At 32.0% G+C, this 26,806-nt stretch overlaps 1 protein-coding gene across 1 annotated transcript in view; it reads right to left on the bottom strand.

Moving 5' to 3' along the window:
• Positions 1-24,398, bottom strand: part of LOC126892851 (uncharacterized) — a 41,554-nt gene extending 17,156 nt beyond the window's left edge. The window contains exon 1 of the mRNA XM_050662654.1: positions 24,100-24,398. The gene's annotated coding sequence lies outside the window, so the exon portion shown is untranslated. The remainder of the gene's footprint in view (positions 1-24,099) is intronic.
• Between the last annotated feature and the right edge of the window lie 2,408 nt (positions 24,399-26,806).

Below are 26,806 nucleotides of genomic sequence, written 5' to 3'. Positions count from 1 at the left end.
TTCACTTATCTCAAAAATGGTAGAATAGTCAACTTCATTTGGATTCCTTCCTACGTGGGCATTAGTGGAAATGAAGATGCAGACTCAAGTGCGTGTAGTGCAGTGACTAGTGCGGACTCAGAATCGCTATTAAAATGTGCCCCTAATGACTTGAAAGTGTTGATAAAACAATATGTGTTAAATGACTGGCTCGATGAATGGCAAAATTCAAATTCAAAGCTCAGGCAAATTAAAGACACAGTAAAAAAAGTCAAAACAGTTTATAAAAGTTGTTATGAGTAAGCAGTTTTAACCGCCTACTACTAGACCTTACCAGGCTTACTCACTCATATTTGTTCTCAAGATCTGAACCACCTATTTATGAATTAGTCCTGTCGCCAGTGGGGGTACAACGGCCTCCTGTATTCAGATGGACTTACCCAAGTTTTTTTTATGTATTTTGACCTGTAGAACACGAATTTTTTGGGTAACAGTTGATCCGGATGTCGATAAGATTGTTATAAACCAAGAAGTTGAGGAATCACATAACAGCGATTTATTGCAAAAGAAAACATTTTTTTGTATTTTTTGGGCCATTCTAACCAAAAAATGTTCCTACAAATTTTTTTTTAGGATGCATAGTTTTCGAGATAAACGCGGTTGAACTTTCAAAAAATCGAAAAATTGCAATTTTTGAACCCTAATAACTTTTGATTAAAAAATAAAATAGCAATTCTGCTTACCGCATTTGAAAGTTCAAGTCAAATTATATCGGTTTTAATTATTTGTATTGCTAAAAATTTATTATTTTATTGTTAAAACAAAGCTATAAACACCTAGTGCTTGAGTGATGTTTTCAATGATTTCTCATTTAAAATCGAATGAGTAGGTAGAGGAGGTAAAAGTGCAAGCGGGGCTATTTCTACGTAGCATGCGTTAAAACGCATGTATTAGGCACGGGAAACACTATGTGTTTATAGCTTTTTTTAACAATCAAAAAATAAATTTTTAGCAATGCATATATTCAAAACAGATAAAATTTGACTTAAACTTTTAAAGGCGGTAAGCAGAATTGCTATTTTATTTTTTATTCAAAGGTTATTCGGGTTCAAAAATTGCAATTTTTCGATTTTTTGAAAGTTCAACCGCGATTATCTCGAAAAGTATGCATCCTACGAAAAAACTTGTAGGAACATTTTTTGGTTAGAATGACCCAAAAAATACAAAAAATTGTTTTGTTTTGCGAGAAATCGCTGTTATGTAATTCCTCAACTTCTTTGTTTATAACAATCTTATCGACATCCGAATCAACTGTTACCCAAAAAATTCGTGTTCTACGGGCCAAAATACATAAAAAAAACTTGGGTAAGTCCATCTGAATTAAGAAGGCCGTTGTACCCCCCCTGGCGACAGGACTAAATCGTGTAACGCACAACTAACTGTCAAACATTGAATGCCAAAATATACACAAGAACGGATTGATTTTAATATCGTGTCAAATATGTCAGTTCTGGGTGCCAATAATAAAGAACCAAAAAATTTAATTTAATTTAACTTTTTAAAAACAATTGGTGTATTCGATAAAATCTAACAAGTTTTTGTAGATAATGCATGTAACCTTACCTTTGTACTATACTTATATTGTACCACATTTTGGTTAACCTATTATGTATTGTTACGTCGCTAATAACCATTAGGTGGATGCGACTTTTTGTTAATAAAAAAAAAGAATAGTTATATTTTCAACAATTTATAAAAAATCCATAAGTTGTCATTTTTATCATTCCGAAAACATTTTACTAAAGTATTTTCAAGCCCATTTTGAAGCTCAAGGTATATAGTTCATGTGTAAAAGTTTAAGTAAACTTTGAACTTCAATAAAGTGGTTAATAAAGCTTTAAAAAATCGATCGTGGTCGGTGGAGGGGAATTATTTAAATCCGTGCACTCAAAAAATAAAATTGATTCTTCAAACTTATGCTGCGATTAATATCTCCGGAGCTTGTTGATGGATTCTGATAATAATTTTTTCAATTTGTATGTACTCGTAGTCTTGTGAGTACGTTATGTACACATATCCCTACCTAACATTACAAAATGTTAGGGGGAACCCCCTTACCGCTTATCACTCAGGGATACTTCAATCAACGCTCATATATAATTTAATAAAAATCGGTCAAGCGGTCTCAGAGAAGTATGTCAACTAACACTGTGACAGGAGAATTTTATAGATGTAAATATATAGATGGCTATTAAAAATGGGGGTTGGTGATAGAAGAGTGAAAATTAAGGGTTGTATGTATTTTTTAATTCTACGTAAACAATTTTGTCCAAACAAATAAAAAAAATCTCAGGGGGGTAACCACCCTTATAACTTATGGGTATAAAAAATAGATTAGGACTCAGTCCTACAGGATATATGTTTAAAATTTCATAAAAATCGGTATAGCCGTTTCGGAGGAGTATGGTAACTAACACTGTTACAGGAGAATTTTATGTTTATAGAAGTAATTGTGAATTAAATAATAAAAGTGGCTAACTTTGACCGTATTTAACCAAGGCGAAAAGTTTTTTTAAAAATTCGTGTAAAAATACCAACTTTTGAAATCCCAAAGTAGATTTACTCTACAGTCAATATTAACAAATCTATTCAAATTGATTTTAAGCCAAAAATGACTGTAATTTATTAAAATGTTTTCGGAATGATACACATAACTTTTGATTGATTTTTTTAAATTCTTTGAAAACATAAGTGTTCTTCTTTCATGTAGTTTCCACAGAACTGCTGTATCGTTATTATTTTCTGAACAATAATATTGAAAAAAAAGCTCTTTTGGATAAACAAATTGAATAAAATTTAAACTAATTGACGAATCGTCTTGAAATTTTTTGTGCATGATATGTAGTGGCTGTCTCAACTTTCCGTGCAATAATAAAGTCGTAAGTTTATTTTCGCAAAAGTTCTAGCAAATTTTTTATTTTCGAAATTTTAGTCTTATTTTGCAATTACCGAAGCAAAAACTGATCAGACCAAAATTCAAAAATTGCCATTTTCAACCTTTGCTCATCTACTAAAAGATGAATGCTCTAAATAAGATATTTAATTACCCTATTTTTACCTGTAGCGATTTAAACGAAAATACTGCCATTTTTGACACATATTTGTTAATAACTAAAATTCTCGTCCAAACTGTGACGGGCATTTTTGTGTTTATAATGTATTAGGTATACAGTACGATCTAATAGGTATCGATAATACGATACTACGGTAATACGATATCAATCTAATAGGTAACACACGATTAAGGATGAAAGAGACTTGCGTGAGGTTCGAGAAGGAAGCAGAGAAGATGGGGCTCCAAATTAACGAAAACAAGACGATCTATATGTATATGAGCCGCAATAACCAAAACAGAGACAGAATTGGTCAGAACATCACCATCGATGACTTTAACTTTGACCTTGTTAGAGAATTCAAGTATCTTGGAACAACAATAACTGAAGACAATAAAGGATCACAAGAAATAAACAACAGGATACAGGCCGGCAGATGTATTTTTGCCCTCCAAAACCTTATAAAATCAAAACAACTAACAAGACGTACGAAGATACAAGTCTATAAAACAATCATACGATCCGTGGTGATGTATGGAAGCGAAACGTGGACGATAACAAAGGCAAACGAGAGAGACTACTTGCTTGGGAAAGAAGAATCCTAAGGAAGATCTTTGGTCCTGTGCTGGATGAAGCATCAGGACAATATAGGATAAGAACTAACAAAGAGCTCGAAGAACTCTACCCGGACGTCAACATCATAAAAGAAATAAAGTCCAGAAGACTCCAATGGGCGGGACACCTCAGAAGACATTCTGACCAAAGAACAGTAAGACTGGTGTGGGAGGAAGTCCCAACTGGAAGGAGACCACGCGGACGCCTTCGACTCGGGTGGCGAGGTAATATAGCTGTAGTTCGGTGCCGACCACCGAACAAGTAACACGCGTGCGAGCGGAGCGGAGCATCAGCAGAGAGGAGAAGCCAACGAGAAGTGGGGATAGCTCGGCTGTGGACTTTTCAGTCCTGCCTTGAATGTAAGCGAGGCAGCAGTTGAGCGTTTTCACTCTCTGAGGCGTGAAGACGACGAGGAGCCAACGGTGGAAGAAGTTGTACGACTAGCAGGAATTTTCATTACATCACGAATGTAAGCGTGATAGCGAAATCGTGCACTTCTAAGCCTTAGGCAAGAAGGAGAGGCAAAGGCCGATCGACTGGATGTGGTGAAACTTAGGGAATTTGATTTTATTGGATTCTCTGAGACGCCACAGCTAGAGATCGGTTAGCAGAAGAAGCAAAGCGGGCTCGGGAGCCCTCTACGGGATTTTTACTGTGCCTCCGTAAGGGTAGACACTGCAAGGTGTAGTTCTATGGAACCTGCATCGGGCAGCCCCGGCCCCTAGGTCAGTAAAAACGAGAACATCAAGAGGATCCCGTACCCAGTTCTGTCTGGGTACGTGAACAACCGCGATAGGGGTAGGGAAACCAACCCTGAAGCCGAGTGGATCTTAGCCTTTTACAGGAACAACAAACCGATGAGAGCGAAGAGGAAACCGAAGAAGATACCGAGATGAAATCCGAGGAATACTCAAAAGAGGATATGGAAAGCGAGGCAGATAGAAAAAACCAGATAGAGAAAGCCCTCCGACGGGAAAATGAGACGCAACTAAAATATGCAAAGCTTTGTCTAGATATGGAAAAAGCAGAGGCAGAGCGATTAAGGGAAAACTTGAGATGGACGAAAGACCAGCTTGCGAAGCAAGTGAAGGAAAAGGACGAAGAAATAGCCCGACAAAAGACCGAAAGAGCGGAACTACAAGAATCGATGATGAAGATGAAGAGCCAGATGAACGAACTAACCAAAGAGCTACGAGAAGCCCAGAAAAACCTGATGCTAGAACGCCAACAACAGGCAAAGCCCATACCGAAGGTAGAAAATAACCCAGCGACCGATAAGCCACCGCCGATTAAAAAACCGAGGGCAAAAGAAGACTTCCCACCACTGTCACGAAAACCAAGCACAGATGGTGAGACGCCTGCCTTGGGGCGATCTGACGATTCAGAGACAGAGGACATGGTAACAAACGAAGAAACCACCGTGCTGCCCGAACAACAGGCAACACCTCACAGACAGCCGCCTGTAATTAAATTGCAGAGCGTGAATGAGACAGGGGCTATCCTCACCATAGCCCAAAGACTAAAAGTCTATACGACTAACAAAATCTCCAGGAGCGGTAAAGAAACACTCATCCAGGCGAAAAACCTGGAAGATTACAAGAAAATGGTGAGGGTAATAGAAGAATACGCAAAGGCACACAAGGACAAAAGGCTACAATGGGTAGCCTTCCCAGTAGACGAGGATAAAAAACCCAAAGTGGTTTTAAGAGGATTGCCCTCAAATACCACCGAGGAGGAAATCCAAGAAGAGATGGAAGCAAGACACCAAATAGTCTGCCAAGCAGCCAAGAATATGACCACAAGAGTCGGTCCCAAAAGGCAGTTACCGATGTTCGTACTGACTCTGAAACGTGAGGACGTAGAAAAGGCTAAGCTGATCACCAATCTGTGTCACATGAAGATAGAGGTAGTAGACCTAAGAAAAGCGACAGAGCCAACGCAGTGCTTCAACTGCCAAGGCTTCCACCATGCGCAGAACGCGTGCCACAAACACCCCAAATGCGTGAAATGCGGAGAAGACCACCACACGAAGACGTGTAAAAGACCCAGGGAAACAAAGGCAACCTGCGCTAACTGCAAAGGAAGTCACCCCGCAAGCTACAGAGGATGCCCGAGAAGTCCAACCTGGTATAGACCACCACAACAGAGGCCACAACAACAGACCTACAGACGACAACAGGCAAACGGAGTCTCCTATGCCAAAGTCACGCAGGGCGAAAACCAACAAGCCACCACAGCGATCCTCCCAGACGAAGAATACCTGGTCAAACTAGTCACCAACATAGTGACCAAGGTAGTCCAGGAAGCCATCCAAGATACCAGACACACGATCAGGTAAAATCACAATACAATTAAAAAAATATTATAAAAAAGGCGTAAGCCACCAAAAAAATCACACAAAATAAAAAAACCAACATAAAATTAGAGCGTCAAGCCATTGGACGGAGCCCATTAGGACTCGGTACAATGGCTTGGAGCCCAATCAAGCAATTTTAGTTCCCGCGGATAAGTAAATAAGAGGATAAAAGGCTTAGAGCGCTTAACGCTGGCCTAGTTTTGCATTCGATTAGGGTACCACATTGGAATCCTATTACCCAGGGTTCCATTGTGAAGAGCTTTTGGCTGATAGTTGTGCCCCTATCGCGCATAAGCGTGCTATAGGGGGGAAAGGTTTGGCCTGGGGCATTGGAGCGAGGTGGGGTGATCCCTGTATTTATACTCGGGCCAAAACACCTCGCCCCAATGAATTGTTACACCCGAATGTCCTTTTTTTCGAAAGGGTGAACATCTCCCATAGGTCGGGTTGAATCAAATTGCTTGCTTGGTAATATAGCAGGAGACCTAAGCACTATGGGCGTGGAGAATTGGATGGAGGTTGCTCAAGACAGAAAACAGTGGAGGCATGTTGTCGAGTCGGCTAAAACCCACGAAGGGTTGTAACGCCACGGAGTAGTAAGTAAGTATATAGTACCCAAAAAACTCATTTGCCACCTGGCTGCTCAAGTGTCCCGACAAAAACCTTATTTCTCTGGACTAACGTTCAAGAATAGCACTTGGAAAAATGTTCACAAAATTTGAAGAAGAAACTAAAAAATATTGTCTGACTATCAATCTAGACAAAACTAAGGGTATGGAAATGGAAGGGGAAATTACAGAAGAAAATAAATGGATCAATATGAGGATAAATGAAAGAGAGTATAACTTTCGGAAGATTTTATAGTTATATGTATACCACTGATTCATGCATTTATTGAAGTTGTAGGTACACATCTGAAAATAATCAAATTGATAAAGGTATGTTGATATAGAAACATCTGTTGTCAGTTAATCATAAATTGTAATAAAAAGATATACAAGCCAGGTATTTTCCAAAAAGATAATTTTGAGTGTTTTGTATGATCATTTAAAAATTACTATTAAAAAATCAAGTATTATGTTTATCTCGGATTAAGCCAGAATTATCGGTGTACCTAATATAAATTACATTTTTAATTAAATAATATTAGTGCAGTCACTGAAGGTGGATATGAGCTATTACCTCCGATTTCGTTGAACCTCCATCGATTTTCATGAAAATTCGTGAGTGGTTAGCTAGAGGGAGACCAAAGTGCAGATGGAAAGATCAGAAATGATATTAATATAATAAAGATAACTGGTTAACAAAAATAGAAAATACATAGGAATGGACCTTAAACTTATTAATTGACGGTTAATAACTTTGAACTATTAAATATATTAAGTTAGAGCTTTACGCAAGCGTTTCAATAGCCCAATAAAATAAATAAATTAAAAACAAATATAATCTTCAGAAATTCAATTCTAGCGTATTGTGACATAATTATGTCACCCGACTGTTTGCAGGTCCTGGTCTATTTATTATAATTTAAAAAATCCTTTTTGTTTGCAAATTTGATTTATTTGTTTGTGAATGCTTTTAAAAGGGGGACCTTTTTAACAGGTACACAGCTCGATATTTCTTTTTCATTCTAGAAAATGCTTATTTAATATTTATGTAAATAATCCTTTGATTGTTATTCTAGAATAAGATGAATTCTTCCGTGATAATCATTCTTATTCTGGAACATTTTAATAATGTATAAATAGGGGTTTTTGGAATTAGTAGGTCAGTTGTGAATTTGAAACCATCGGTGTACTTTGATATGTAACGGGCGCGGTATACTGTTTGAATTTTGTAATTAGATAAATTAGTAGATTTGGTGCAACAAATAAATTAGATATCGTAGTTTGTAAAATAAAGGATATAAATTCAGTGTTTTTCATTTGTTTAGAAGTAAGTTATTAAAAATAAATAAAGTCAACTAAAACTAAACATTAGTGCCTAAAAGATCATAGAAAAGTCAGTTTTATAACAGTATTATATTTTCCATCACTTATTCACAACTTTGAAGTTGTCAGTAAAACACACTAAGGGCCGGTTGTTCGAAAGCTAATCAACAATGATCATTATCAAACATTTAATTACTGTCACCAACTGTCAATATCAACTTTGTTTGGGTTGCTGAAAACATAATATGAAATTACTTAATTAATTATGTTAATAATTGTTATGTTAATTGATTAACTAATCTCATAATTTTAATCAATTATGTTTTCAGCAACCCAATAAAAGTTGACATTGACAGTTTTGGTGACAGTAATTAAATATTTGATAGTGATCATTGTTGATTAGCGTTCGAACAACCGGCCCTTAGTTTGCTTACGAGCAAATAGTGATCGCAAAAAACAAAGATGACCTCAGCTTTATGATGAGAAAACTGGAATAGGAATATACAAAGAATGGAATGAAAATAAACCTAAAGCAAACTGAATATCCAACAACGAACAACACAGAAATAACACAGTTGGGAAGAGACGAAGGTAAACAAATCAAAGGAACAGACAAGTATAAGTATTTAGGTTTCATAATATCCAACAAAGAAACAACTGGAGAAGATATAAAAAATAGACTGGGACAAACAAGAGGCTGCATGCGAAAATTGAATGGTACTGTGGGATAAGCGCAACACTATGACAAGAAGTATCCTGACTTATGGGTATGAAAATTGGATAATAAATAAGAAATACAAAAACAAAATAAGGGCAACAGAGACCGAATTCCTAATAGACCGATCAAATAAAATTACAATACATGTAAATCAAAGTGTAATTCCGTACAGGTTAGAATAAAGTTGTTATCAAAGTTTAGGTCCAAACAAAAGATATTTTCAAGAAAGTATATGATTCATATGAGGGGATCATTGTTTAAATAATTAAAAATTGGTAATTTTTGCACAAAATTTACTTTTTTAACAGCTGCGGTAATTCGTGTTTTTATTAAGGATTTTACAATTTTTTTCTGCAAAGATGAAGAAACAGTCTTTTATACCAAACTTACTAAATTAAATTTGATCCTTAATTTATTTAAATAATTGTAAATCAAAATTGAAAAACAAATTTCCAAAAATATATTATTTGCAATATAAATAAGCACTATAAAATATTTTGTTTTGCAAAAAAAGTTGCGCTATGATATCACTATAAATTGACAAAAAAATTTACAAGTTTTTAAAAAGTATACAAGTTTTTAAGGTCTTATTTGTTTTGCTTTTATGCATATTTTCGATAAATATTATGACAAATCAAAATTTTAATTAAAGACCCCTCCAAAATGGCGTTTGAAAATTGGCTTAATTTGTTTAAAACTTATTTTTTTAATAACATCGCTGGGATTAAATATTTTGATATTATTTTTCGATATTCGTATTCTTGGTAATTTTTGACATATCCACAAAAGAATAAAAATGTTCTAAAAGCAGCATTTTGTGCCGAGATAGCTTTTCCCAGTTGAAAAATTCATAATTTGTTTATTTATCAATATTTATTTATTAATAACAGATACAAACAGGTTTCCCTACTTACATGTATCCGTATCTACAATGACAACAGTTTAGTACAACATGCACATAATGTAATAATTCGAGGTAATAGAGACAAGAACGACAGATGTTTACCAGCAAAAACGTTAAAAATAATAATAAAAAAAAACCTCTCTTTATATTATTCATGCAATAGACGTTTAAATAATTGCAAGTTTATTCCAAATAATTCCAGACAAGTGGTTGTTGTTAAATCGTTGTAAATTTTGCACATTTTATTAAGTGGGGTAGAAGTATTTACAAAAAATAATATGTTTCTTGGACGGGTTCTGTAATCCGGGATATAAAATTGTATTGGCCCCAAAAGATCAGGCGAGTCTATTAAGTGATTACATAGTTTATAGAGAAAAATTAAACAACGTTGAAGTCTTCTTTGCTCTAATTTTTTTATATTAAATTCTTTTCTTAATGGTTGATACGAATCATATTCTGGCGATATTTCTTGCTATTTGTAAAATAAATATTTAATAAACTTGTTTTGAATTGATTCAATTTGGCGCATGTGACCACTATTTATTAAGGTACTCCAGACAATACTCCCAAATTCTAATTTGCTTCTAACAAATGAATTAAAGAGCCGTTTAATTGAGTCGATATTATGAAATTTATATATTACACGTTTAATAAGTCCCATCATTTTGTATGACTGAGACATAATATTTTGCACATGTAAGTTGAAACTTAAATTATTTACAAACGTAATACCAAGATCCGTCACTTCATTGACCCTATGTAAGTTATTATTTCCCATATTGTACATAAAATAACTAGGGTTTGCCTGACGACTATATGTCATGATCGTACATTTGTTCAAATTAAAATACAATTTATTACGTATTGACCAATCATAAATCTCGTTTAAATCGTACTGTAATTGAAAATAATCATTCAAATCTTTAATTTCTCTAAATATTTTTAAATCATCCGCATATAAAAGGCACCGAGATGTAATAAAAGAAGGTAATTCATTCACAAACAGTAAAAATAATAGCGGTCCTAAATTTGAACCTTGTGGTATACCTGATTCCACCAGGAAAACCTCCGATTTATCTCCTTTATATGATACAAATTGCCATCTGTCTGTCAAGTATGTTACAAAAAGTTCTAGCAATGAATTGCTTAGCCCAAAGTACAATAATTTTTCTAATAGAATATCATGGTTGACCTTATCGAAGGCTTTGGCGAAATCAGTGTATACCACGTCTACCTGGTTCTTGTTGACTATGACATCATTAATATAATTAGTAAATAATAATAAATTAGCTTCAATAGATTTATTTTTACAAAATCCATATTGTTGTGGGCATATCATTTTCTGTACATGTGCATACATTTTTTCATGTAAGATGTGTTCAAAAATTTTTGCTATACAATTCAAAATTGCAATAGGTCTGTAATTTTTGCAATCATTTCGTGAACCTTTTTTATGGATAGGAGTTACCTTAGTCATTTTGAACAATTTCGGAAAATAATTATTATCTACTATTTTTTGGAAGATAATTATTAGAGGATATGTAAGGTAGTCGCGACTTGCTTTAAATATATACCCCGGAATACCATCAGGTCCCGAAGAAAACTTTGGTTTTAATTTTGAAAATGCGTTATGTATATCACGCACTGTAACTTTAGTGAAACTGAGCAAAGGAGAATTATTGTGACTAGAATTAATAAAATTTAAATCGTATGTAGAAGATTTATGGTCATATATAGACTTAAAATAATCAGCAAACTCTTGGGAAATTGTTTTACTGTCAGAAATTATTTCATTGTTTTCATTAATTATATATTCAGTGTCAATACTCGCTTTCTTGTTTCTATTTACCAAATTCCAAAATAAGTTAGGGCTAGTATTGATACTGTTTTCGGCATTATGTATGTATGACTCATGCGCTTCCCTGATCCTATTTTTTAAAAGTGCTCGCAGTCTTTTATATTCAGTTACATGATAAACCGCTACATTTTGCATACCCCTATGACACTCTTTCTCCCTTTGCAAACGAATAATGTCTGGAGTAAACCACACAGGAAATTTGTTTATTCTACTCTTAGTTCGAAATCTAGGTACACACACCTCAAATATTTCATAAATTTTGTGATAAAAATAGTCAACTGCAATGTCAATATCTTGTATACATCCTAAATTATCCCAGCTACAGTTCCTCAATAAATCACACAACATAGGAAAATTGGCTTTTTTAAAATTAAATTGGTTAGTTAGATTATTCATCTCATGATGATTGATTGTTCCTGTCTTTATCATGTTAAATTCTATACTCAAAACTGGATGTTTCTTATCCTTATTTGTAAATGGATAGTTATTTTTACTAACTAAAATATCAATATTACTCAAAATTAGATCTAAGGTTCGCACATCCTCATTCACAATGTTATTGAAAGACTGAAAGTTATGCATACTAATTAATTCATGAATTGACAAATATTTGAGAGAAGTGTTGTTTTCAAATTTATAGTCAACACCGGTTACACAAGGTAAATTAAAGTCTCCAAAAACTAAAATAGATGTGTTCATTGTATTATCTATGTACGAAAACAGATCAACAAAAGCTATATAATCGTTATTGCTCGACTGGGGGGGGGGGGGGGCAAATATACGTTACTAAGAATTAATTTATTTCCAAATACATCCAATTCAACGAATAGTACCTCTAATTCAGTATTTACTAAGATTTGTTTAGATTTATATTTTTTATGAACTGCAATCAGAACACCTCCGCCTCTTGCCTTACGCGTCCTTACAAGGTCCCTATCGTTTCTATAAACCACATACCTTTCGTCAAACAATTCAGAATCATTAATGGCATTACTTAACCAGGTTTCCGTCAAAGCAATAATATCAAAGGTTTCTATCAACAAACTTTGGTAAAAATCTGTCGTTTTCGTCCTTAAACCTCGAATTTTGGTAATAAGCGCTAATTTTCATTAAAAAAAACTCTGGAGCTCCATAATTGATTATACAACTTATATAAAATAATTACTTAATTTAATATCCTTGGACGCAAAACTTAAACAAAAAACCTAATTAAATACAAAACAAGTTGTTACCATATATAATACCATAATTAAAAATAAAGAAAGCAATAATTATAAGTACTGATCAATCATTAACAAAATGAGGAGTTCCCAAATACATTAAACAACTAAATATTAGTATCTAAATTAGATTAAAATAAAAAAAAAAACATGTCTACCATAAAAAGTGGAAAGATAAATGAAGGTACCAAATCGTTTGTACTAGATACTACGCACATAATGACCAAACCTCCATCTTGTCACGTTGCCACGTTTACCATTAAGTAGCTGATTTAAAGATCTTGGTGCGACGTAATATTTTTGATACCTTCGTCCTTAATAAAGATTTTGCCATCCCTGGACCATGCATTTTGTTTACCGTATTTTTGTTTTGCTGCATTCAGTAGCTGATATTGCGGCTTCGTAAGGTTTTCACTAATAAATATGTGGGTACCGTTTAACAACTTTTTTGAAATCAAAATTTCTTTCTTCTTTAGATAGGATACCATTTCGAGTAAAACAATTCTTGGTTTATTATTATCAAGTTCTCTCTTACCCAGTCGATACACATTATTGATATCATTTTCACTTAAGTTCTCGACTTTCATTGTTGAATGGATTAATTCTTTAACCACCCTAGGCAAATTCTCCTGTTCCTGTTCTGGTAACCCATATATTCTGAGAGTATTATTCCGTGTAACCTGCATAATACCATCCAAATAGGCTTCATTTTTTATAATCCTATTGTCATTACTAACAACCCTACTGTCAATTTTATCTACAGTAGTTTTTAGGCAAACCAATGTCTCATCAACTTTAATAAGCCTTTAATTTGACATTGATATTGACATTTAAAAGAACGTGAGTAGCTACATCTATTAACCTTAATACTTAACAATGTCATTTATACACACAATAAAAATTGTAGAATATTTTGAAAAATGATAATTTTCGTAGAACCTTAAATGAAAACTTTTTGTCTGAAAATTGGCGGAGGAGTGGTTTCCAATATCTCCGTTAATAATGAGCAAATTTCAATGTTTTCTGTTAATCTGGGGCAGCATATAAAAATAATAACATCTGCATGACCCTTCTTGCCATAAATAATCATTAACTAGTCATAAACCATTTTTTTTTTCAAAAAAAAAATGTTTGTCTAGTATTGTAATAAATAAAAGTTGGCACCAAAGATAATCACAAAAGAGTATTAAAACAAATTTTTATTTTAAAAATTTAACAAAATAGTAAAATTTTGTTAAAGAATCATAAAAACTTTTTCTTTGTACAAATCATTGGCAAAATCTCGCAAGGATAATGTGAATACCTACAAAATATAATATATAAAAAAATGGAGGACAACCTCTATATAAATATGTATATGTAATGTATATAAGTGAATAAAAATTAACAAATAATAATATATACACAATAAGTTTTAGTGTATTACCTGTTAAAAAGATTATAAAATTAAATGTAAAAAACATATATTTGAATATTGTACAAAGAAAAAAGTCAACAAATTTTTAATGCTAATTCAGTATTATTTTTTTTATAAAAATTAGTTATTTTCCTAACAAGTGCAGAAAGTCATACTTTTCCGCACGCGACTACAGTTTGCTGAACGACGCGAAGCGGGAGTTCGGCAAGCAGTCGAGTGCGGAAAAGAGACTTTCTGCAACAGTTAAGAACAATATTCTTTCTACGAGTCTTTAAAAAATGACCAAATTTTAATCAATTAATTTAATTAATATGAAAATACATACACAAATTAATTCTTTGACAATGTTGTCAAAACCAAACTTTCAATTTAATTAGTTAGCATGACGAATCTTGGTTTCCATGACGATAATTCAAAACTACTGTTATTGTCTACCGATTTGACTTTCGAATATTATGTCAAAATAATTTTATTTCATCGAATTGTCGCGTTAATTTCATTAAAACAGGAACACAATAAGATACATTTGAAATAAAATAGTAAATAATATCTAAATATTAGTTTTTTGCATTATTATAATTATTTTAAGGCCATATTAAAATATCTAAACGCGTGCGGAAAGTAAAACGCGTGCGGAAAAGTAAAACTTTCTAAACTAAAACGCGTGCGCGAAAGTAGACATTTTTAAACGCTCGTAGAAAAAATCTTTTGTGTCAACTTTTATTATTTATAATTATTTAAAACATCTACAGAAATGAAAAATTTGAAACAAAATTATTTATAACAAATTGACGAATATTTAGAGTTAAAAGTGTCATTTAGATGTTACTATTTTTATAAGCTACCATAAACTAAAAAGAAACATTGAAATTGGTCCATTATTAAAGAAGATATTGCAAAGTACCACTGCACCACCCTTCATGCAAATAGTTTTCAATTAAGGTCGCTACGAAAATCATTTTTTTTAATATTCTAAAATTTTAACTCTATGTATAAATGACATTGTCAAGTAGTAAGATTGATAGATGTACTCAAGCACTTTAAAATGTTAATATTGATACATAAACAAATTATGAATTTTTAAACTTGGAAAAGCTATCTCGGCAAAAAATGGATCTAGGATTTTTTTTTCTTTTGTAGTTGTGTGAAAAACTACCAGGGACACGAATATCGAAAAATAATTTCAAAATTTTTAATCCCGGTGATGCAACAAGTTTTAAACAAATTACACCAATTTTTAAACGCCATTTTGAAGCAAATAAAATGAGACCTTTAACACTTGTATATATAAAAAATGGTAATTTTTTATAAACAAATAATTAAATATCTCACAAACTACTCAATATTTATCAACAAATTTTTGTATCAATTTATAGTAGCGCAACTTTTTCTGCAAAACAAAATATTTTATTGATTTACAATTATTTAAATAAATTAAGGGTCAAATTTACTTTAGTAAGTCTCATATAAAAGACAGTTTCTTCATCTTTGCAGAAAAAAATTGTATAATCCTTAATAAAAACAAGAATTGCCGCAGCAGTTAAAAAAGTAAATTTTGTGCAAAAATTACCAATTTTTAATTATTTAAACAATGATCCCCTCATATGAATCATATACTTTCTTGAAAATATCTTTTGTTTTGACCTAAATTTTAATAAAAAATTTATTTCAACCTGTACGTTAATTACATTTTGATTTTATTTTATTTTATTGGGCTATAAGGCGAAGCTGTAAACTAACAAGAAGGGATCGAATAAATAATGTAGAGATTTAATAAAAGAACGGGAATGAACTCAGATATAATAGACTGCATAGAACAGATGAGATTAATCTGGTACGGATATGTCAGAAGAGCAGACAAAAACGTTGGATAAAAAGAGAATAACAGAGTGGAAATTGATAGGAAGATGGAAGAGAGCCAGACCCAGAAGATCTTTCAGAGATCGAGTGGACGAAGCAATGGAAAGAAGAAATCTACAAGAAGGGGACTGGCAAACAAGAAAGAACTGGAGAGAACACACAATATACAGGGTGTCCAGAAACTCTACCGACAAACGAAGACAGGAGATTCTTCAAATAATTTTAAGACAATTTAACCAAATTCACTTAGTCCGAAAATGCTTCCTAAGGGAGATAGAGCTCTTTGAAGATGGCGTCTTGTAATTAGTTTTTCTTAAATACCTCCAGAACGCTTCTATTTAGAAAAACAAACATATGTATGCACGTTTACTTTTCAAAGATGGATCGATTCCATCCATTGCGAATTTCTAGTACCGATCATAGGCGTCCGTTTTGGGTAGGGCAACTGTTTTTTTATCGCATAACTTTTTTATCTTTAACTTTTATGCATTTTTGACACTGGATTATTAAATTGTGAGGTATTCTAGTACAAACAGGTACTATTGCTTCAAGTAGGTAGGACACAACGTCTTCTAGAAAAATTGATATGGAAATTTTTCGCTTTTTGAATTAAAAGAAAAATAAAAAAAAACTGTTTAGAAAAGCGAAAATTGGTACATTTATTTATATTCCAGACATAAATCGATTTCATTAATTGCGAATTTCTAGTACTGGTCATAGGCGTCCGTTTTGGGTAGGTCAACAGTTATTTTATAACATAACTTTTTTGTCTTTAATTTTTGAGCATTTTTGACACTAGATTATTAAATTATGAGATATTCGAGTACTAAAAGTTACTCTCACTTTACGTTGGTAAAATACATCTTTTTTTTAAGTTTTTTCAATTTTTTTTTTCAAATTCCAAAAACGAAAAACTTTCAAATCGATTTTTCTAGAAAACGGTGTGTCCTACCGACTTAAAGCAAGAGTACCTTTTAGTACTAGAATATCTCACAAATTAATAATCCAGTGTCAAAAATGCATAAAAGTTGAAGACAAAAAAGTTATGCGATAAAATAACCGTTGCCCTACTCAAAACGGACGCCTATGACCGGTACTAGAAATTCGCAATGGATGGAATCGATCCACCTCTAAAAAGTAAATGTGCATGCCAATTTTCGTTTTTCTAAATAGAAGCGTTCTGGAGGTATTTAAGAAAAACTAATTACATGACGCCATCTTCAAAGAGCTCTAGCTCCTTTAGGAAGCATTTTCGGACTAGGCGAATTGGGTTAAATTGTCTTAAAATTTTCTGAGGAATCTCCTGTCTTCGTTTGTCGGTAGAGTTTCTGGACACCCTGTATACACAAAAAATAATCAAATTGTTAAAGGTATATTTTTATAAAAACATCTGCTGTCAGTTAGTTATACATTGTAATTAAAAAACATTTACCGGCCCGGTATTTTCCAAAAAGATAATTTCGAGTGATTTTCTGATAATTTAAAAATTACTAGGTAATAAAAAAATCCAATTTTAAATATTCACCTATTAGTCTAGTAAAATAAGATTACACTACATGTAAATCAAAATGTAAATTCGTAGAGGTTGGAATAAATTTTATATCAAAATTTAGGTGTGTACCGGGTGTCCCAATAAGAATGGCTCTCGGCCATATCTCAGGAACCGTTTATAGTAGAGCTTTGAAATAAAAATTTTTTTAACAAAATTTGCCTCAGGAAAAGCTTGGAAATTATTTTCATAATTGTGGGTCCACCGCTAGAGGGCGTAATTGAATATCAAAAATAAAAAAAATCTAAATTTTACAAAATTTTCCTAATGAAGGGGCACTGGAAATCCGATTATTGTATTCTTCATCAAATTCTGCGCATATTTGATTTAACAAGTTTAACTCTACCTTTGCAAATAAGAGGTGGGGGTGAGTGGGAACCTTGTTATGAAAAAATGGCTGTAAGTCCGGTTCTGCTAAATCAAATTTTGAAAACTGGGACTTGTTGAAGACAGATCTTTTTCTTCAATGTAAGCGTGATAATTTTGAACCATCCTATAATAAGTAATAAGCCAGCTGGGAGGCGTTATTTAATTTTTTTCAGAAATCTAGTTTTCTTTGGAAAATATTAAATACAAGTATGCATTTTTAATCATACTTTATAAAATTAGATTAAATTAGCAATAGAACAGCGAAAACCGCATGTCGATACCTTTTTTCTATCTCAAGATATCTCGAGAAACGTGTAAATTTTATACATAACTGTTACTATCACCGGTAAACTAAGTTAATGAAAAGTAGTGTGCTGTGGAAAAAAACAAAATAACATTTTCCAGATGTCAACGTATAAAAATATAATTAATTAAAACAACAATATCAAGAGAAACAATACTATTAAAATTAAATATAACACAGAACAAAAAGAACTACTTAGTGACGACCTAAATATTCAAATTGTTGCCCATCATACACTACTCTAGAATACATTATCCAGAGAATACTAAACGCCATTCAAAGCATATCGAGAGCAGAAATTGAGACTGCTGTTCAATCTACTCTTGAAAGAGTAAATGTTTGCAACGAAAATGATGGGCAAAAATTTGAACGTTTATGTCATCACTAAATAGTTGTTTTTATTTCTTTGTAATAGGGCTTTTCAACGCTTCTCATTTGTTTCTAGCCTCTGTCATATGCCGTATAATCCGTGTATAATATTAATATACGAGATATCAACGAGGCTCGAAACAAATGAGAAGCGTTGAAAAGACCTAATATACGTTGACAGCTGGAAAATGTTTCTTTGTTGTGTCCATAGCACACTACATTTATTGAATTATTTCGTTTACCGGTAACAGTAACAGTTATGTTTTTAAATTTACACGTTTTGTAAGATATCTCGAGATAGAAAAAAGGTATTAACATGCGGTTTTCGCTATTCTGTTGCTAATTTTGTCTAATTTTGTAATATGGTATTAAAAATGCATGTTTGTATTTAATATTTTCCAAGGAACACTAGATTTCTGAAAAAAATTAAATAACGCCTTCTAGCTGGCATATTACTCAGTAAGTTGGTTCGAAATCATAACTTTTACATTGATGAAAAAGATCTATCTTCAACAAGACCAATTTTGCAAAATTTGATTAAGCAGAACCGGACTCACAGCCAGTTTTTCATAACAAGGTTCCCACTCACCCCCACCTCTTATTTCCAAAGGTAGACCTAAACTCGTCAAATCAAATATGCGTAGAATTTTATGAAGAATACGACGATCGGATTTCCAGTGCCCCTTCATTAGGAAAATTTTGTAAAATTTAGATTTTTTAATTTTTGATATTCAATTACGCCCTCTAGCGGTGGTCCCACAATTATGAAAATAATTTCCAGGCTTTTCCTGAGGCAACTTTTGTTACAAAATTTTTTATTTCAAAGCTCTACTATAAACGGTTCCTGAGATATAGCCGAGAGCCATTCTTATTGGGACACCCGGTACAAAATATATTTTCAAGAAAGTATCAAAATCGTATAAGGGGATCATTGTTTAAATAATTAATAAAAAAATATGAAAAAAAAAGTTTTTAAGAAACGCTTTTCTTTAGTTACGAGTGCCTAAAATTAAAAATATTATAAAAAAATCAACTAAAAGGCAAAAAATAAAAATAAATTAAAAAAATCTAACACATCCGTCAAAGAAAAGCATGGCGCGTGTTCATCGAATAAACGGTTTTCGCCCCACGCTTTTCTTTACCGAATATGTTACATTTTTTTTAATTTATTTTTATTTTTTGTCTTTTAGTTGATTTTTTTATAATATTTTTAATTTTAGGCACTCGTAACTAAAGAAAAGCGTTTCAAAAATTTTTTTTTTCATATTTTTTTATTTTTTACTTTTTAGTCTTACACTTTTTAAACATTAAAATATATCGTCATGTTTATTAAAATATGTATAAAACATATTATGATGTACTAACATGAAAAGTAGTCGGAATCGGCAAAAAATTTGAAACTTTATTGTTTATTAACAAAGCATAACGTAAAAAATTAACGTAAAAAGTGAAATTATGTATAGTTCATATCATTAGCTACAATCCGTAAAAGTTTTAAGTTTCTACATTGTAAAAAACAAGAGAATTTAAGCGTTTTCCATTAAAATCGTTTTTTTTTATTTAAACAATTAATAAACATGAAAAAAATTTTTTCATTGACTATTCGTGTATTGTTCCCGCGAATGCGTATGTCTGCAAATTTTCATTCATTTGCATTGAAGAAAAGGCAGGCAAATTAACGTCTAAACATTTGACGCAAACTATTGAACTAAATAAAAGCGTTTAAAAAAAGGTGTCATTTTTGCACAATATTTACTTTTTTAACTGCTGAGATAATTTATATTTTAATGAAGGTCTTTATGGTTTTTTTCTACAAAGCTAGAGGTCACGTCTTTCACCTCAGACTTACTAAATTAAATTTGACCCCCTATTCATTTAAATAATTATATATAAAATTTAAAAATGAAATATGCAAAAAAATATTTAATAGGAAAAGTTGAGCTGTTACCAGTAGGGATGGGAAAAACCTACCGGTTTAAACCTTAAACCGGTTTTTTTACTTCGCAATAACCGGTTTTACCGGTTATTTTTTTGTCCCGGTTATAACCGGTTTTTTCTTTTTAAAGTAAAAACCGGTTATTAGGTTTTTACGGTGAGTAGGATTAGGTTAGGTATTATTTTTTATCCCAATCATAATTATTATTCTCAAGTAATTATTCCCAACAAAACCATAATTCAAATTTTATTTTATTTTATAAATACAGAAGCAAACTGAAAGTGCAATCTCACATCAGCCAGAAGCAGTTATTTTTATTACAATATTTCCTTGAAAAAGTATCTCTAATCATAATATTTACATAAGAAGTGTCTGTTTGAATTAGATGCAAACATCATCTATTTTTCACACTAAACTCTTAACTCTTGACATTGAAAGTGGTTGAATGACTTTTTCTGATTACCAAAAATAATGCTCTGAATATGCATATCGTATTACTGATTACGAATACGAATCTCCAAGAATTTCGCTACGTTTTCAAAACGATACACGCATACAGGAAGTATTAAATGAGTTAAAATGTACCTATTCTACAAATATATACAAACGTGTTAAAAGTAATACATCCAATTATCCAATTTAGTTTTAAGTAAAATATTTATGTTGATATTATTATTGTTTAAATCCCATTTCAAAGAGTCTGGGAAATTTTTTATAAGTTGAAATGGTTGGAGAATTCTTTAAGTTTGGGAGGAGAGGAAAATTGGTGGATATTTTAGATAATAAATAAATATATTAATTAATAGAATAAAATGGATTTATTAAAAATTGTGTTTTATTTATATTGATATTGATGTCCTTTCGATAGTACTAATTTTGATCATATTGATATCGAGTCGAATGGAGTATCGCAAACTAAAGTGCCTTGTAAATGTAACTTTGTAACCTATTGGATTAAAAAAACCGATAACCGGTTTTTCCAAAAACCGGTTTTTTTCGGCCGGTTATAACCGCCAGGTTAAACCGTAAGCAAAAAAAACCGGTATAACCGAAAACCGGTGTTTTGTCAAAAACCGCCATCCCTAGTTACCAGTATTAAGCAAAAAAAAATTGGTTAAAAAATATTTAATATTTTATGAGATATTTCATTTGTTTATCAAATATTACTATATTTTCAATTGCAAAAACGCGGTTGTTACCAAAAGAATAGAGCATGTTTAAAATTTCTTCACTTTTATTTTTATGTATGTTTTCGATAAATGTATTGATACATTCAAATTTCAATTTAACTCCCTCTAAAATGTCATTTGAAAATTGTTCTAATTTGTTTATAATTTGTTTTTTTAACGTCGCGCGGATTAAACATTTTGAAATGCTGTTCCGATAATCGGGTTCCTGGGAATTTTTCACTAATTAACAAATTTTTTGTGTCGTTTTTTCTTCTTTTTCTTTTTTCCTTTTAGTAAAAGTAAAAAATATAGTTTTGCTTATAGAGGGAGTTTCATTAAGAATGTCCAATCTCTGCGTTATCGATTCTAGACCTCAAAATATTAAGATTTAACCAAAATCACTTAAATAAAATATGGCTCATTATTGAGTTACAGGGTGTTTTATTTAAAAATTTAAAAAGTATTTTTGCTCAGTATTTTAAAACTATTCGACGTATCCTTTTCATACTTGGCAGAAAGTGTAGGTACTATACACCCTATTAAATTATGTTAAATACAGGTCTCCGGCTATTACCATAGGCATACGACAGGGAAAAGCAAATGGTTGACCCTTCCCAAATTCTACGTCACTGGCGAAATTGCCATTTTAGCGCAATCTTTAGATTCTCCAATACTCTCTATGTAAATAACTTACTCTTCACTCGTAACGATAAAGTCATTAGTTTGTGAGATATTTGAAGTTAAACATGTAACGGCAAACTTATTTTGATTAATATTCTGTGCCGCTTAATTTTTAATTTCAAATATCTCGAAAGCTGATGATGTTATCGTTAAGACTAAAGAGTATATTATTCATTCTTAACAATATAATCATTAGTTTTCGAGATATTTTTAACTAAATATTAAGCGGCAAAATATATTATTCAAAATAACTAAATAACTGTGCCGTTACATGTTAAACTTTAAATATCTCGAAAACTAATGGCTTTATCGTAACGAGTAAACAGGGTGTTATTTACATAGAGTATGGAGAATCTAAAAATTGCGCTAAAATGGCAATTTCACCAGCGACGTAGAATTTGGGAAGAGTCAACCATTTACTGTCCCCTGTCGTACGCCTCTGGTAATAGCTGGAAACTTATATATACCATAATTTCATAGCGTGTATAATACTTACACTTTCTACCAAGCACGAAAAGGATACTTAGAATAGTTTTAAAATACTTAGCAAAAATATTTTTTAAATTTTTTAATAAAACACCTTGTAACTCAATAGGGAGCCATATTTAATTTTAGCGAATTTAGTTATATCTTAATATTTTGAGGTCTAGAATCTACAACTGAGAGATAGTACATTCTTAATGAAACCCCCTCTATAAGCAAAACTACTATATCTTTTACTATAAGGAAAAAAGAAGAAAAAAAAAATGACCAAAAAAATTGTTAATTAGTGAAAAATTTCCAGGAACCCGATTATCGGAACCGGATTTCATAATGTTTAATCCCCACGACGTTATTAAAAAAACAAATTATAAACAAATTAGAACAATTTTCAAATGCCATTTTAGAGGCGAGTTAAATTTAAATTTGAATACATGTATCGAAAATATACATAAAAATAAAAGTAATGAGGTTTTACACAGATTTATATTCTTTTGGTAACAATCGCGTTTTTGCAATTGAGAACATAGTTACATTTTTTTTTTTTTTTTTTTTTTTGAAAAATGGCTTTGGCAGAGCCAATTAGCCAGAATAGTTACATTTAATAAACAAATTAAATATCTCATAAATTATGAAATATTTTTAACCAATGTTTTTTGCCTAATACTGGTAGCAACTTCTCCTATAAAATAAAATAATATATAGTCCTTTTTTTAAAACGAAAATAATAACTTTTTGCAAATTTAATTTTTTAATTTTATATACAATTATTTAAATAAATAGGGGGTCAAATTTAATCTAGTAAGTCTTAGGTAAAAGATTTATCCTTCAGCTTTATAGACAAAAATCCTAAAGACCTTTATTAAAATGTAAATTACCTCAGCAGTTAAAAAAGTAAATATTGTGCAAAAATGACCCCTTTTTAATTATTTAAACAATGATCCCCTTATATGATTTGGATACTTTTTTGAAAATATATTTTGTATTCAACTAAACTTTGATATAAAATTTATTGCAACCTGTACGGAATTACATTTTGATTTTTTTAAATTTTATTAGGCTATATAGTATTAGTTTGTTGGCAAACTCAACATTAAATTTAAATTTGACACTCAAAAAGTTTTTTACGTGGAGTATATTTTTAATTTTTCCGTACGGAAGCCAATTTTGCCACCATACATGATAACAAACACCTACATTACCGAGCAGCCCATTGCACCTTCTGATTGAATTAAATTTCTAAATAAACTAAATTCTTTTAAACTATTCACCTATAAAACTAGTATGTTCGTAAACTCAACATCAAGATTGAACTTGACACTCAAAAAGGTTTTTGTTTGAAGCATTTATTCTCTCCATACGTAAAGTATATTGCCACAACACTCACAGAAAATCACAATAAAACACCTACAATACCGAGCAGTTGCACCATCTGATTGAACTGTCACCTGTTTCCCAACCTTAGAGTAATTAAGCAGTATCTTGACGCGATATAAATGATAAGATAAGAGCATACAACCATATTCCGGAGCAGTGTAACAGCAACTGAAGCTTCATTTCGACAATAGTGGAAAACATTTTGGTGCCTGTTGATTGTATTATTTTATTGATCAATTTTCGACATTAATATTTATAAGTAATTCCAATATGTCGGTGTGGATTTGTATTGTATTATATTGTATTGTTGTGTTTATTACGGGCGTAGGTGTGGGCAGATAATTTTTCAATTTATTTAATTTTAACCATTATTACGAAATATTCATATCAAAACATTTTTACGATGTACTTATAAGACTTATAATAATAAAACAAATAAAAGAAAAAGCTATAGAGTTCGGCATGCCAGCGTATATTTGCTTCATTGCTCTGACGAAGGCGTTTGACAGAGTTCGCCTGGGAGACATTCTAAATATTAATAGAATATAAAACACCGACCAGCATAACAAAGATAGTCCATAACCTAAATAACAACAACGTAACCAAAGTTAGAGCAGAAGACCAGTTTACTGAAGATATTCCAACACCGGGAGAAATTAGACAAGGAGACAGTGTAAGCCCCTTCTTGTTTAACCTACTCATGGGCAAAATTATAAACAAAGTAACATCTCTTAATCTCGGATATAGAATGGGTAACAAAAGAATTGGTATGGTGTGTTACGCAGATGATGTAGCAATTATTGCTGAATCAGAAGATGATCTTCAGAGACAGCTCTTTCAATTAAGCCACCAACTAAATATGAACATTTCTACCAACAAAGCTAAATGTACGACATATATCTTGGCATAGATGATATTTCAAGCACTCATGACCCAGTAAAGGACCTGAGGAGTCAGATCAACAAAGCATCTGTATTGTACTGATGTTTAGCGAACGGCTTCACGAGCGACAAGTTTACGCCAGCAGTAGCCGTAAAACGAACTTAAGCAGGCCGTGCACTGAATCGGCATAGAGCGATCGGCTCGGCTAAGAGCAATCGGCAGATTTTGCTATACATGGAAATAAATGAGCCACCGCGCAGTGCCTAAGAACATTCGACTGTCGAACGTTCTTAGGCACCGACTACAGGACTTGTGCGTAGTCGGTTCAGTTCGGTTATTCCTATTCCGTTCCGCGGAACCTTAAGTTCGTTTTACGGCTACTGCTGGTGTAAACTTGTCACTCGTGGAGCCGTTCGCTTAGTGTGTCGGCTGAAAATAAAAGGATTGTGAGGTCACATTTTAGACTTTATTAGAAGGTCGATTATCTCGAAGACGGTTAGAGATATCGAAATGCCGTTTTCAGATTTGGATTTAGAAGATAAAACTATATAAGAATCCATCGATAAATCTGCTCTAAGTATTGCAGGAGCGGCAACGCACAGACTTTGCGAATTTATAAACGAAAAGTTTTCGTTGAAAATTTAGTTCTATATATTTTTTAAGAATTGCTATGAAAAAACAAACAACGAGTATTACATATTAATTATTACAGATTTTTAAGAGAAACATTTTTTAACAAAAGTCCATCTATATACAGAGTGATTCGTTAAGAATGTCAAATCTTTGAGTTATAGATTCTAGACCTCAAAATATTAAGAGTTAACCCAAATCACTTAAATAAAATGTTCCTCGTTATTGAGTTACTGGTTGTTTTGTTTAAAAATTTAATAATTATTTTTGCCCACTACTTTAAAACTATTTGACATACATATATACTTATGATACTTTGCAGAAAGTATAGTTACCGTACACCCTACTAAATTATGTATGATAAACAAACGTTTCTGGCTACTATCAGAGGCGTAAGACAGGGTACAGTGAATGGTTTACCCTTCCCAAATTCTACGCCACTGGCGGAATTGTTATTTTAGCACAATATTTCTATTCTCTAATACTTTTTAGGTAAATAATATACCCTTTATTCGTAACGATAAAATCATTAGTTTTCGAGATTTTTGAAGTTGAAAATGAAACGGCATAGCTCGTTTGATTAATGTATTGCGCTCTTTCATTTTTAACTTCAAATATCTCGAAATTTAATGATTCTCTCGTTACGAATAAAGAGTATATTATTTACATAGATAGTATTGCAGAATCTAAAAATTATGCTAAAATGGGAATTCCGTCAGTGGCGTAGAATTTATGAAGGGTCAACCATTCACTTTCCCCTGTACGCCTCTGGTAGTAGACAGAAACGTTTATTTAACATAAATTAGTAGGGTGTACAGTACTTATGCTTTTTGGCAAATATGATAAAGATATTTCAACTAGGTACTTTTAAAGTACTAAATACAAATAATTTTTAAATTCTTAAATCAAACATCCCTATTACATAAATATTAAATATTTGTATCCAGTAGTTTAAAAGTATTTGGCATGTCCTTATCATACTTGGTAGAAAGTGTAGATACTGTACACCCTACTAAAATTTGTTAAATAAACCGTTCTGGCTATTACCAGAGGCGTACGACAGGAGAAAGTAAATGGCTGACCGTTCCC

The sequence above is a fragment of the Diabrotica virgifera genome, chromosome 9 (genome assembly GCF_917563875.1).
Source record: "Diabrotica virgifera virgifera chromosome 9, PGI_DIABVI_V3a".
In the NCBI taxonomy this organism is placed as follows: domain Eukaryota; kingdom Metazoa; phylum Arthropoda; class Insecta; order Coleoptera; family Chrysomelidae; genus Diabrotica; species Diabrotica virgifera.
The sequence above is the reverse complement of the archived record's forward strand: the minus strand, read 5'-3'. Positions and strand labels throughout refer to the sequence as shown.